The sequence below is a fragment of the Myodes glareolus genome, chromosome 1, assembly GCF_982192425.1.
Source record: "Myodes glareolus chromosome 1, mMyoGla1.1, whole genome shotgun sequence".
In the NCBI taxonomy this organism is placed as follows: domain Eukaryota; kingdom Metazoa; phylum Chordata; class Mammalia; order Rodentia; family Cricetidae; genus Myodes; species Myodes glareolus.
The window spans coordinates 15461252-15474945 of record NC_142026.1 but is presented as its reverse complement, the minus strand read 5'-3'; positions in this window follow the sequence as shown (position 1 = coordinate 15474945).

Below are 13694 nucleotides of genomic sequence, written 5' to 3'. Positions count from 1 at the left end.
TGCATACCTGTGAGGAGGGACCTCCACTCACAGAGCAAATCTGCACACTACCCTGCCTCTCTTCACGTGTGTCATTGTTGTGTTCGGTTACTTTCATGGGAAGCATTTATCACACATGCAACTATTTCAAAGTGTTTAACTGTGAGGAGCCCTATAGTTAGTGTGTGTGTGTGTGTGTGTGTGTGTGTGTGTGTGTGTGTATCAGTTAGTATATAAATGCACAAGAGGAGGGAGCTGTTTTGTATTTCAAGTCTGGCTAGGGAGTAGCTTGCTTGTTACAATACTTGCCTTGCAAGCAGAAGGACCTGAGTTCAAGCCCCAGAACCCACATTTTTAAAGCCAGGTTTGTAATCCCAGCATTGAGGAATCAGAGGCAGTCACATCCTCAGAACTTGCTGGTCCATCAACTTACCCTTGGTAAGCTCCAGGTCGGTTAGAAAGGTACAAAAGGGCATCCAAAGCTGTCCTCTGACCTCCATAGACAAACACACACACACACACACACACACACACACACACACATACACACGTCAAACGTAAGGCAAACATCCAGCATCACTTCTAGTTATGGGCCCAAGAGGAAAGTTACCCATTGGGTATATTCTAGCAGGACTGTGTGTAGTTCTGAGATCTGTACAGCTTCTCCCAAATTCAATAAGACAGAGATATGAACGAGTAGGGCAGGAGGTAAGGGCTTGACTTTGGTAGTTGTGTAGAAATGGGAGCTGGGAAGAGTATCCCACCCTGAAGTCACACTTTGTTTGAGGGAGAAGCAGAGTGAGAATAGAATGGGAAATGATTGCTCCCAGGACTAGAGAGGAGAGGATCTACTGTAAGGAATAAAAATAACAGGACTGCTGTCCCCATCTCCAGTAAGGCATAACTACTTCCCTTACCACATTCCAAGCCAGATGTATTCCTTACAGAGGAGACTGAGATCCTGGAATGGTTCAGTGACCTATTCAGGTCACTCTGGAAAGGTGACAGTCCTAAAAGTGATTTGTCGTGGACAGTGTTACATGTACAGACGAGACCTGGCAAAGGCTCCCATGGGATAGGATCCCAAAAAAAGACTGGAAAACGGGGCGGGGGGGAGTAGGAAGTTAGCATGGGACAGGAGAACGGCATGCGGAGAACATGGGAGAGAAGGAGGAGCGCAGGCCAACATCTCTTTGAAAATGGATCTGTGCTAGGAGAGGTGCTCCCTGAGACTCTGATCAAGGGGGAGAGAAAGAAAACTGTCTTCATCAGCAAAGAACCAGCAAAAGTGAGACACAAACTCCGGAGCCTCTTTCTAATTAGCTTCCGTTTACAGAACTTGGAAAAGCAGAGATCCAGAAAGCTCATCGAGTTCTCCTTCCCTCTTTCCTCCTTGTTGCTGACACTTACCACGACTCATCAACCATCCATCTTCCTCCCCGCTGTGCCGTGTGCTAGCATCCACCTCCTGAGGCATGACTCTTTCACCATTCCCATTTGAAGGGATGAGGAGCAGCCTGGGGTCCCACACCTACTCAGTGGCCGTGGGTGGTCTTGAACTCAGATCTCTCATTGCATTGTTGTTTTCGCCATTCTCTGTGGTCTGTCTGGAGCAGCTGCGGAGCAGTCTCAGCCAAGCTCCATGATTTCTGTCTCCATTCCTGTCAAGGCTGCCATGCCGTTAGAACGAGGACAGGCAGGGACAGTCTTAGCTGTTTGGCAGGCAGCCTGAGTACACAGGACAGGCATCAGCATGAGCTAAGTCCCCCCTCCTCCTTGCCAAAGTGGCGGGGCACAGGACACCAGAAAGAACAGTCTAACCACGTGCAAATCTCATGAGAGGTGTGAACACTGCGAACCAGGACACGATGTATCTCCACACCCGGGACCAGGGGCCAGAGCACTGGCAGGGGCGGACACCAGATGGAAAGCCACCAGAGAGAGGAAAAAGGAAGTCGTTGAGTCTAGTCGGTAGGGCAAATCTATACCTCACTTAATGGCTAAGGCTAGACAATATGGTCAGGGTTGCCTGGACAGTAGAGGGAGTTGAAAGCCAGCCTGGGCAACTTCCCTCCCCTACTTGGTGACTTGGCAAATTGTAAGGCTATCTCATCTCGATTTTTTTACCTAAAGAAAAAAAAAAGACTGAAAGCCCAGCTGAGTGACACTCAGTTACATGTTTATTTAACATGTTCCAATCTCCAGGCTCCATCTCTAGTACCAGAAGGAAGGAAGAGAACGAGGCAGAGAGAGAGTTGGAAGGACCAGAATCTGGAATTCAGAGTGAGGTTCCTACACGGTATGTTTCAGTGTGTGGAAGAACCTGTGGCTTGAGCTCGCGTCAGAATCAACAGCCAGACTAGGAGAGTTGGGTCCTTGCCTCTTGGGACAGACAGGGTCGATGAGCCGAGGGAGATCCTGACTCTGCCTCCCAGGTCTGTGGAGACCCAGTTGGGAAGAGGGACAAGGCTATTGTCAGAGGTGGGGCAGAAGTAAGAGGTGATGCCCTGGGTGCGGGAAGGTGGGTAGGCGGCAGGATTTAGAGCCCTGACTGACTCAGAGCCTCACGAAGTGTTTTTTCTGTCTTCTGTGGTGGCAGAGGTAAAGGGTGAGGAGAAGCCGTCTACAGAAACACATAGAACTCTTCTCTCCTCCTTTGACTTTTATGAAGGAGCCCACTCAGAACGGAAGATCAGTGGGCACACACGCTCCCGAAGTCTAACGCCATGAACAGTGACTGGCACCTGGCTTCCTTTCCGTGTTCCCACTCCCATGCACTGGCCTGAGAAATTCATGGGCTCAGCTCCCCACACCCACCCTAAATGGGCGCCAACACAGGTCATCCAATCTTTAGAGGCTAAAGCCTCCTATCTCCGCAGCTGTCAGGAAGCTTCTGCGAGCACCAGCTCTAGTTACAGGGCATGCGCAGTACAGAAGCAGCTGTCCCCGGCTGTCCCACGCTATGGGCTTTTCTGACTTAGGAAAGTTGGGGGAGGGTCCCAGAGATGGAAATATCTGTGAGCTCTCTTGCGCTCTCTCTCTCTCTCTCTCTCTCTCTCTCTCTCTCTCTCTCGCTCGCTCGCTCGCTCGCTCGCTCACTCTCTCCTCTTCTCTCCACCTCGCCTCTCCTCCTGTTCCCCACTAATTTAAATTTTCTTACTCCAGACTTTCCCAGGCTTGTCATGTGTACCGTGACCTCGGCCTAGGCTGGGATACACGTGAGCAGGCCATCTTACAAGTCTTTCAGGTCACAATTATGTCGTGTTGGCCAGAGGCCATCAGTCTTCCATGCGCGTGCATACAGTCCTTTTTGTTTGAGCAACAGAATACTCGTGTGTACCTGTCTTCCTCCCAGCGCTAGCCAGTGATGTGGAAGCTTTGTGTCTTGGGGGCTGTGGGAGATCCTGTGGCACCCCAGGCAGTGGCTCGTATCCTGGGTGTTCAGGAATGAGCTGTGTGTGGTGGGGGTGCATGTACAGGGTGGGGTGCCCACAGTTAGCTTTGCAGCCCGACAGAAGAGATCTATCTCAGTCTTGAAGGGAAAACAGAACCCCAAGGTTGCACTTCTACTAAACAACCTCCCTGCATCCTCTGAAAACAAGGGAGGAGTTGGTGAATCTGGGATTCTTCTACCCGGCGACTGAAAACTTCAGAGAGCAGATGGCATTGGGCAGAGTCAGCCAGGTTTATGAATTCGGATGCTGTATGTAGAATTCAACAAGAAGAAACTGCTGGAAGCTGATGCAAGTGATACTGACCTAAGTGCAGCCGTCAGAGGCCAGGATGCAGAAACATCAGCTTGCCCCAGCCTCAGCACCACCTTCAGGGGGATGGTCCTGACTGACAGGCTTGTAGGGTTCTGTCTGCACCTCTTAGGTAGCAATTATTCTCCATCAGGTAGAGATGAGAGGGGGCGACGTGGCTCTTTCGTACCTACACAAACCTGCAAATCTTTTAGTTTCTACTGGACAATTTCCTTCCATAGCATGCAAGGGTCTCTAAAGGTAACCACTCCACGGAAGCTACCAGCAATGGATTACAGTTTATTTTGATCACTTAAAAAGGACATGGTTGATTAGGAGTGTTTCAGAACATAAGATGAAAGACCCCCAACTCTCCAGGGACTGTAAAGATCAGAACTCAATAGCAGAGCATAGAAATTTCCAAGCCTGGACCAGTGTCCAGAGCAGTGGTTCTCAAACTTCCTAGTGTCGTGACTGTTCAATACAATTCCCCATGTTGTGATGACCCTCAACCATAAAATTATTTCATTGCTATTTACTAATTGTACTTACTATTTACTGCTTGTATGTACTTATATTAAATTGTATTTACTATTTGCTACTGTTATAAGTCATAGCATAAATATCTGATAGCTGATGTGTGATCCCCACAAGTTGAGAACCACTGGTCTACAGGAAGTTCTTGGAATCCAACAAATCCAGGCCAGCACAGGCAGAAATGCCATGATTTGGGGCAGGCAGTGACTGAGACAGTCTGCTTCCTATGATTTAAAAAGTTGATTTCTGTGGGTTTGAAGTACAGTGGTGTGTGTGTGTGTGTGTGTGTGTATTACTATTAGCATATGACAACATGTACCCAGAACATAAGCCACAGCATCATAAAGTGTTATTGCAAAAAAAAAAAAAACCTCTCTTGAGAACACACATTTGTAGGGTCACACATATCTGCGCGCGCACACACACACACACACACACACACACACACCTTAGCTTAATCAAGCCACACTGAATGAAGACACCTCATTACATTACCAATTTAAGGAATTGTTTATATATTCAACAATCATTGCATACCTATTTTATTTAGAGCCTGTACTAAAATTAGGTCAGTTGCACAAATCACAGGCTAGAGCAGAGAAAGTTTGATTTGGGCCTACTTAGCCATTTAATCAAAGAGCTACACTATTTTTAAAACAATCCTGAATAATAAATTTTTCCCCTATGCTTGGATAGGCAGGTAGATGGACTTTGGCATAAAAACACCAAGCTGAGGAAAAGCCTGTGGCTAAAGGGCATCCGGCATCTCCAGCTCTCTACACACTCTTGGAAGTCTTAAAGAAGAAAAATGCAATTGAAAAAAAGCCGTGTTTGGTCTTTCCATGCCCCCTCTGAAACTTCATCTGACTCTTCAGATGGCTGGAGAGTCTGTTAAGGACAGAGTGAGAGAAAGCAGGCACAGGCGTGTGAGGACGGTGCCCAGAGAGTCCAGTATCCAGCTCTACTCCTTGTTCATGGCCTCCCAGGACACCTTTACAGTCCATCTATTGCTATCTGACCCCCTGATCAGCCATTTGAGGCACTGGACTCGTGTGATGCTTCCTTAATTATTTATGCATTTGGTTGTTTTCCTGCATGTATTCTATGTGTCACATACATGACTGGTACCCTCGGAGGCCAGAAGAGGGAATCAGAACCCCTGGAACTAGAGTTACAGACTGGTGTAGTTCTCTGGGATCCGAACCTGGGTCCTCTGAAAGCACAGCTGGTGTTTTTAACCCCTGGGCCATCTCTCCAGACCTCAGATAATTGTTTTCATTTCTCCATTTCCTTTTGGCCCAAGCACTGGAGGGTGGGGAAAGCTGTGATTGCAGCAGGACTTGTTCCTGAACTTGCCAATCCCAAGGCCGAGGACGCTGACTGCGGGACACTGGAGAACAGACAGAATGGGATTTGAGCCCTTTCGTTCAGAGAATCGGAGAATCCTTCATGATCCCAAAGGCATAGAACAGGCTTCCAGAGTCAACCAGTTGGGAATGTCTGTGTCCCTGTCTCTTGGTACAGGGTCTGTTCATCCACGTCTCAGAGTTTCCCCAGAGAGAACAGACACAGAAAAGCTGTATTCGGTAGCTGAGTGGTCGGATCACTAGGGTCCTCAAGACCAGCTTCATTTCAGCTCTACCGTTTCAGCCAAGCCTGAAGGTTACTGGATCAGGCTGGGCCTACTGGGCTGGAGAGCTGAGTCACCCACAGGAAGAGACAGCAGGGACCGTAAATCACCCTGCATTTAAGGCTGGCTTTCTAAAACCCTGGCTTCAGCTCAGAGTCTTTATTTATATCTCTCACAGGAATATTTTTCAAACTCATGACAGTGCAGTCGGCACTGCTTTGGGCACGCTCCAAGCACCTGGTCCCTTCTATAATGAGCCTTGCAGGTGACAGGCCTTCAGATGCTTGAGCCGAGTTCTGAGCCTGTCGTGACTCAAGTCCACACGTACGCCCACTCCCTGCCAAGGCCAAGATCCCGTTCTGCTGCAAAGAGGACGTACAGCCAAGTTCATGGCACAGCGTTGCATGGAGACACACAGTAAGCATGGACACACATACATCCATGGAATCTTAATACACAAGCCGCTACAAAGCCTGGATTCTCCACACGTTCCCAAGACTTCCCTGCTCACTGGGACAGTTGAGCTGGCACAGAAGAAGCGCCCCTTCAGCCATCAGATGCCCACCTCATGGCTTTAGAAGAACTTGGCTGACGAATAAATAAAATTAGGCTCTGTACCTTGGCATCCTGGCTTCTACTGCTGATGTCCTTACAATTGCAGATGCAGATGAACCAGACAGGCGGGTGTGGTGGTACAAGCCTGTAATCCTATCTCTCAGCAGGTGGATCTTTGTCGCTGTGAGCCCAGCCTGGGCTATATAGAGGCTTCCAGGAAAGCCAGGACTCTAAGAAAAGTTTGTTTGTTTGTTCTCTCAAACAAACAGCAAACAAACAAACTAAAAGAATTGGACAACAGAGGTATCGGAACATTTGCAGGTGAAAGAGTTATTGGCCACAGTCCTCCCTCTTGAATTTTCTGAAAGAAAGAAACAAAATTTGTTAAGCAGAGGCAAGCAATGGGGGTAAGTTTCCTTTTAATGAAAGCTCATGCCTTTGACCTCTCTATTTGTGTTTCTGTATCTTCCAACCTCCAATCTTTTCATTTTCTTCCCTGCTTTGCAATTAGATCATTTAGTATAATTTGACAGACTAGTAATTGTTGCTTATTTATTTCCCTTGGTTTGTTGATCATTGTTTATTCTTTTTCTAAGTCTCCCACAAGAAAAGGAGAAGCCTCGTTCTACCTGCTTCACCGTGACTTACAGAGAAAACAAAACCCATCACCCAGGACCACAGAGGGCAGTGGCTGCAATGAGTCTGAGTCCAAGCCACCCTTGAGGTCTTACCTAATGACTTAGTTCTGAGACGACAGACCCAGAGCTGAGTGGTCCTATCAGCACATCTGTCTAGGCCAGTGCCTGTCCTCTGAGCTTTATACCACCTCACCAAGGTGACACAGAGTGGAACCCACTCTATCTACGCTGTCTTCTGAGATCTAGGTACAATAATTGCTACAATGTATTGATCACTCACCCTTTGCCCAGGACTGAGCAAGTGTATGAACTCCACAGATGAAGGACGGCATAGGCAGTGGGGCCGCCACAAAGTAAGAGGCAAAGATTGATTGATTGATTGTCTTCCATTAGCAGAGAAATAATGGCCAACACTACTTAGAGTTTCCTTCTTGGCTCTCAGAGATCCATACCCCTCAGGAATCTCAGTGGGAAAGGGAGAAATGGGGAAGGAACTCAAGAGGAAAAACAGGAGAATGTTACAAACTGACAAAAAGCCGGGTAGGGCCAGCGGGAAGTTTCTTTGCCTCCTGGTAAAGGCAGCAGCACTGATGGCAAACAGTTGTGGCGCAGCTGAGCAGGCTCGTCCAGTCAAGTACTTGCCCCATTAGCATGAGGCTCTGAGTCTGATCCCCAGCACCCGTGTCAAAACCAAGCACAGGACTGTGCAGTAGAAACAGGAAACTCCCTGGGGCTTCCTAGCCAGTCAGATAGCTGAATTAGCGAACTTCAGGGTTAGTGAGAGAACTTATCTCAAAAGTATAAGGTAGGGAGTGACTGAAGAAGACACCTAATAGTAATTTCTGACCTCCATGGATGTACACACACACACACACACACACACACACACACACACACACACATAAAGACATGGAGCATCTTCTCCCATCTCCTGAACCAGACTATTTTGTAAGTTTCTTCAGCAACAGAGTGTGATTCAAAGCAACAATGCCTTTCACTTTCTTGGACCCCTAACCCTGCCACACAGACAGACCCAAGTTCTGTAGGAGGATGAGTGAGAACATGTTGGGTAGAATGAACAAATGACCCAGGCTATCGTCTCGCCAAGCGACCCGCCACCCAGCCCACAAGCATATAAGCCCCTGCAGCCAAGATCGAAGATGCCCTGCCCAACTTAGTTGGCCTTGATTCTGGTCTTCAGACTGGGCAGTGATGAAGAAGTGTGGTCACCCATCTCCAGCTGCGGGGGCAGATCCTCATGCAGAATATAATCTATGCAATATCACTCCCATACCAAGAGAGTCACTAATGTTGGACCCCTTAATATCACTCAAGATATATTTCATGGTGTAGTCTGAACTTGAGCTAACAGAACAGAGCTCCATAGAGTAGCATGCAATGGACCTCAGATGCCGGCAAAGGGGTGGAGCATTAGGAACTACCCCATGCGTGCACTAATGTCACTTCCTGGCTCTCCTCCATCTCCCCAAGACATGTGCTTGGGAAAAAAGTTACCTGATCACCACTGCCTTTGTCCACCAATTCACTCGGGGATGGATTAATCCCTACTCAATTTCTTCCCCACCTCCCCCATCCTGTCCCCAGTCTGGCTGCCCAGATGATGTAAGCGGTAGCCAATCTTGCAGCCAGCATCGTCAGCGGCTGGCTCACTTCCGTGTCCATTAAAGGAAGGCAGACACTTTAGAGGAAGAACTGGAAAATATTACCACCCGCCCCCCTCAACTCCCCCTCCCAGACCTTGCCCCCCTCTATATTCCCAGCCTACATACACAGGAACCCCAAGAGACCAGAGCTGGGAAGTCCTGAAGGCAAAGAAAAAAGACACTGGAATAAGAGCCTCACGGCCCCATGGGCTGAGCCACAAGACTACTTTGGGCATGAGAACGAGACTTAGGAGAAAAACCCAGAGCATCTAGAGAGCCGTGCCAGCTCCTCCCCCCTTATGCCCACACTCTGCTGCATCAGTCTGACGAACTGGTACCAGTGAAATGGGCACTGGCGCTGAGGAGTCAGAAGGTTGACTTCAGTGGTGGGGAAGGGCTGCCCGGTAGATTCCCATCACTGAGGGGGCATGAGGCACATGCCTATAATCCAATTTATTCAAGAGATGAGGGCAGGAAGACTACAGGTTCGAGATCAACTTAGATTATGCAGAGAAACCTTGCTTTTAAAAAAAATCACTTAAAATTTAGCCTTCTCTTTAACAAAGAACTGGATTTTGTTATGACATATTCATATATATACACCATGGCGTTCCCTTACTCATTTCCCCTCTGCTCTCTCTCATCCCCCCAGCTTTGATGCTGCCCTTCCAAGTAACCCATTGCTTTCATGACACATGTATCCCTCGCTCCTCTTTTGTTGCCCCCTCTTCCCAGGAGACTCCTCACATTTCCCTTCCTGCTTTCATTTCATTCATATGTCTGTGCCAAATTATCTGTGTGTGTATGTTTATTTATTTATTTATTAGTTATTTGAAATTGTCAGTTTTACTCCTAAGGACCAGAGGAGATTCAAGATTATTGAGTTGGACATGTGTGGGCAGACAGAACCTGGTCCTTTTGCTGAGTTCAGGATTTTCAAAACCTTCTAATGTCTCTAGAATTTCTCCAAGCTTTTAATGCAGCCATAGGAAGCTACCATTAAGGAGCCGTTGCTTCCTGCCTTGAAAATGTCTGCTTTTTGAGCATGTCCCACAAAATCCCATGTCCACACCATAGACTGACTGCTTGAAATCTATAAAATGTCAGACAAGCTCCTCTTAGTTTCCTCAGCTGAGAGCAAGATAAAAATCCATGCTTCCCAGAGCTGTGAGGTCAAGCACACATGATCTGCCAAATAAAGCTAATGCACACTCATATGTGAACGACAAGAGCTGAGCAGATATTCTCTGTCTGATCTGGATGGGCCTTGCATGAAGGTTTGTTACCGTTTTGATGGTAAGGGCCTAGGGGAAGGAAGTAAAGGTATTACAAGTTCTTGAAGAAGATCTTAGCTTCTTCCTCTCTGCCTCTGAGTCTTGAACTCCTCCAGGTGACAGTTTTTCTCCACCTCACGCTCCTAACTACAAACCCAAAACTAAGGGAGCCAAGAAACTCAAAAACTAAAACCTCCGAAACTATGAGCCAAAATAAACGTAGTTGTTCTGTTTGTTTGTTTTGCCTTTAAAAGGCAAAGATGATTTTTCCCCTGGGGTATTTGGTCCCAGTGGTGGAAAGCAGTCCCCTGCTTCAAGGTTGGACCTTGTACATTCAATGCATGCAACTTTCTAAAATCAAGAGGGAAAAAAAAAGAAAACCAAGATGCTTGTGACATTTATCTGTGAAAATCAAAAAGAAGTTTCTTGATCTACAGGGGATATAGGAGGGAGTGCACTCTGAAAAAGGGCTATTTTTAGGCAGTCCCAGCCTAGCGACAGGTTTTGAATGAGGAATGGAAGATGGTAGCGTGGAAGGAAATGGCTCACAGTACTGCCTTGTGCATCTCTGCTCAACTCCGAACCAAGCCTAGAGGAAGGCTATTCAAAAGAGCGAGAGACTAAGATGAGGACCTCTCGTTCTGTCTGCCTGGGACACTTCCGCTTTCTTCTAGCAATGCACCTTCTCTAGTGACAGCTTCCTCCCACACAGTTGTAATCTACTAGAAGCTGCCAGCTATGAACTTCTGTTGCCCAGACTACCGATGTGTACATGAGCCAAGGGAAGCCACTTCTCCCAAGAGAGTGGAAACAGGGCCTGTCCCAAATGTTTGAGCTGACTTTTGGGAACCTAGTCCCCATACTGGGTCGCCTCACCCAGCCTTAATACAAAGGGAGGAGGTCGGTCCTACCTCAACGTGATATGCCACTCTCTGTTGACACCCATGGGAGGCCTGCTCCTCCTGAACAGAAACAAAACAAGGAGTGGCTAGGGGGAGGGTGCCAGAGGGGAGGTGGGGGAAATGGAAGGAGGGGAGGGAAAAGAAACTGTGGTCAGGATGGAAAATAAATTAAAAAATTTAATTAATAAAAAATAGATATAAAGACATGCAGGATTACACTAGAGCAAGAAGTGTGGAGCTGGGTGGTAGAGCATTTGCTTAGCATGCTCAAGGTCCTGGGTTCAATCCCCAGCACTCCCTTCACCAAAAAAAAAATTATATGAATTCATTCTCACGTTTATTTTTCCCACTTTTCACCTTCCTTCCTTCTTTCTTCCTGTTTCATTCTTTTTATTTTTGCTTTTTTTGTGGGCTTGTTTTTGGTACAAAATCTCATGTAGCCCAGGCTGGTATTGAACCCTGGTCCTCCTGCCTCTGCTTCCCAAGTGCTGAGAGTACAGATGTGCAGCACCATGCCTGGCTATTCCTCCTTTTAAAAAAAAAAAAATTTCTCTCTCTCAAGTCGCTAAATTGGCTCAAGGACACTCACATACAGAATTTGAAAACAAAGAAAAATCAATCTTCCCTTAAATGTTTTTGCTCCCTTCACATTTTTTAGGAAACATTCCTTTTCTAGAACCCTCGGTTAGCCGTGGAACACTTTTCAGAATACCGTGAGATGCTTGTGTCTGTCACCTGTCACCCTGAGTGCTGCAGGGACTCTGTCCCAGACCATTATGGCAGAGGGAAGCTGACTCCCCTTCTAAAGGTCTCCCCTAAAGAGCATTCCACAGCCCCCTTCTTCCCATTCCGGCATTAAGCACATCCTTCCCCGCCCAACCGCACTCCCTTCCGGAGCACCTGTTGCTACAACAAAGAGAAGCTTGGGGTTGAAGTTTCTGGGCTTGTCCAGGTGATAAACGGGGTCCATTCAGAGGAGATAATGCCATTCGCTGGATTAGCTCTTTTCAGTCATCAGGGAAAGCTCTGGGTGGGGAGAGGCATTCAGAGAGCTCTGTGGATATAAAAAGGTGATTATATTTAAACGGGAGACCTGTCAGCAGGCAAAGCCCTCTGCCAGCTGACACACAGGCAACTTCAATAGCTCCAGTGCAGCAGGCAGGGTGGGATTTGTGTCTCTGGACTCAGTCAGACAGCTGCCTCCACCCTAAGGGGACAGGCCTTTTTCTTTGCCTTGGGCACAAGGGCTCTCTCTCAAGGGTCTTGTCAACGCTGCCTACGCAAGAGCAGACCCAGCTGATATCCTCTCAGAAGCCAGGTCTGCAGGAATTTATCCCAGACCCAGCAGTTTGAGAGCCATGGACACAACCCATGCAATGCGCCAGGATTGGGTTCACTGAGACCTCTGTTATTCTGGTGCCATGGGCAGGAACTATATATGGTAAAGGTGCTGGACCCGAAGTGGCCACCAGAGTCAACCGATGTGCATGGCTGCCTCCTAATAACACCTCGTATTTCTGGACATGAAGATTTGAATTTCATGTGATTTCCATGTGTCATGAAATAGTATTCTTCTTAACAATCGTTTAAAATGCCAAAGATCAGGGCTGGAGAGATGGCTTGGTAGTTAAGAGAACTTACTATTCTAGCACCAGGATCTGAGTTTGGTTCCCAGGACCCACCTCGGGTAGCTCACAACCTGTGACTCCAGTACTCATGTCCTCTTCTAGCCTTTTAGGACACCTGCACATGTGTGTAGACGTAGACATACACACACACACACACACACACACACACACACACACACACACACACACAAATAAAAGAGAAAGATGACTCTTAAAAAATAAGAATGCAAAACTTGCCCTTTCCTTCACAGACTGTATGAAACAGCAGGTTGGAACGATTTTGATCACAGACCAAAGCTCATCAACCAATCTAGAGGGCTCCCTCTGAGAGAGAATGATGAAGAGAGACCATCTTCCTTAACTCTATGAAGAGTCCTAAGTGGATCGAGCTGATTCATAACTCGCATACATACCGCACTGTAATATTAACAGACAGCATCTGTGGCCTCCTTCAACAAACACACAGCCCTGCGAGTTAAGTGCTATGTCAGTGTCTACATGGGAGAACTGAGGGGCGAAGCTGACACACAGTCAGTGGGAAGACTCAAAGTCAGAAACTTGTCGTTTTTCATTGCAGTCACAGAATACTGAAGGAACAACTATCTAAAAGAAGATAGCTTTAATTTGGCTCCCATATTTGGAAGTTGGGATCTGTGGTCAGCTGGCTCCATTGTGCTGGTACTGAGGCAAGATTTGAGATGTCAGAATAAAAGACTATAGCAGAGGAAAGCTGCTAGCCTCTGGGTATGTACCACCATGCCTGGCTCTTCCTTCTTGTTCTTCAGGAAGTGACACGAAGTGGGTAGGGGTGCCAAGGATAAGGTGCAGCCTTCAAGGGTACACCCTGTGTCTGAGTGACTTTTCTTGCTCTGACAGAATGCCTAGGAAAAGCAGCTTAAGGAAGGAAGTGTTCTCTGGCGCACAGTTGAGGGGACATGGCCATCATGGCAGGAGTGACATGGTAGCCAACACAGGGCTAACTGTGGCTCCAGAACTGTGAGGAAGCCTAATGTCAGGAAGCAAAAGAAGGGAATGCTGGTGCTCGGCTGGTTTCCTCCTTTTTCCTTTTTTAATTTAGTCTGAGTCTCCAGTCCGTGGAAAGTACCACCCGCTTTCAGAGCAAATTTTTCTGTCTCCGTCCACC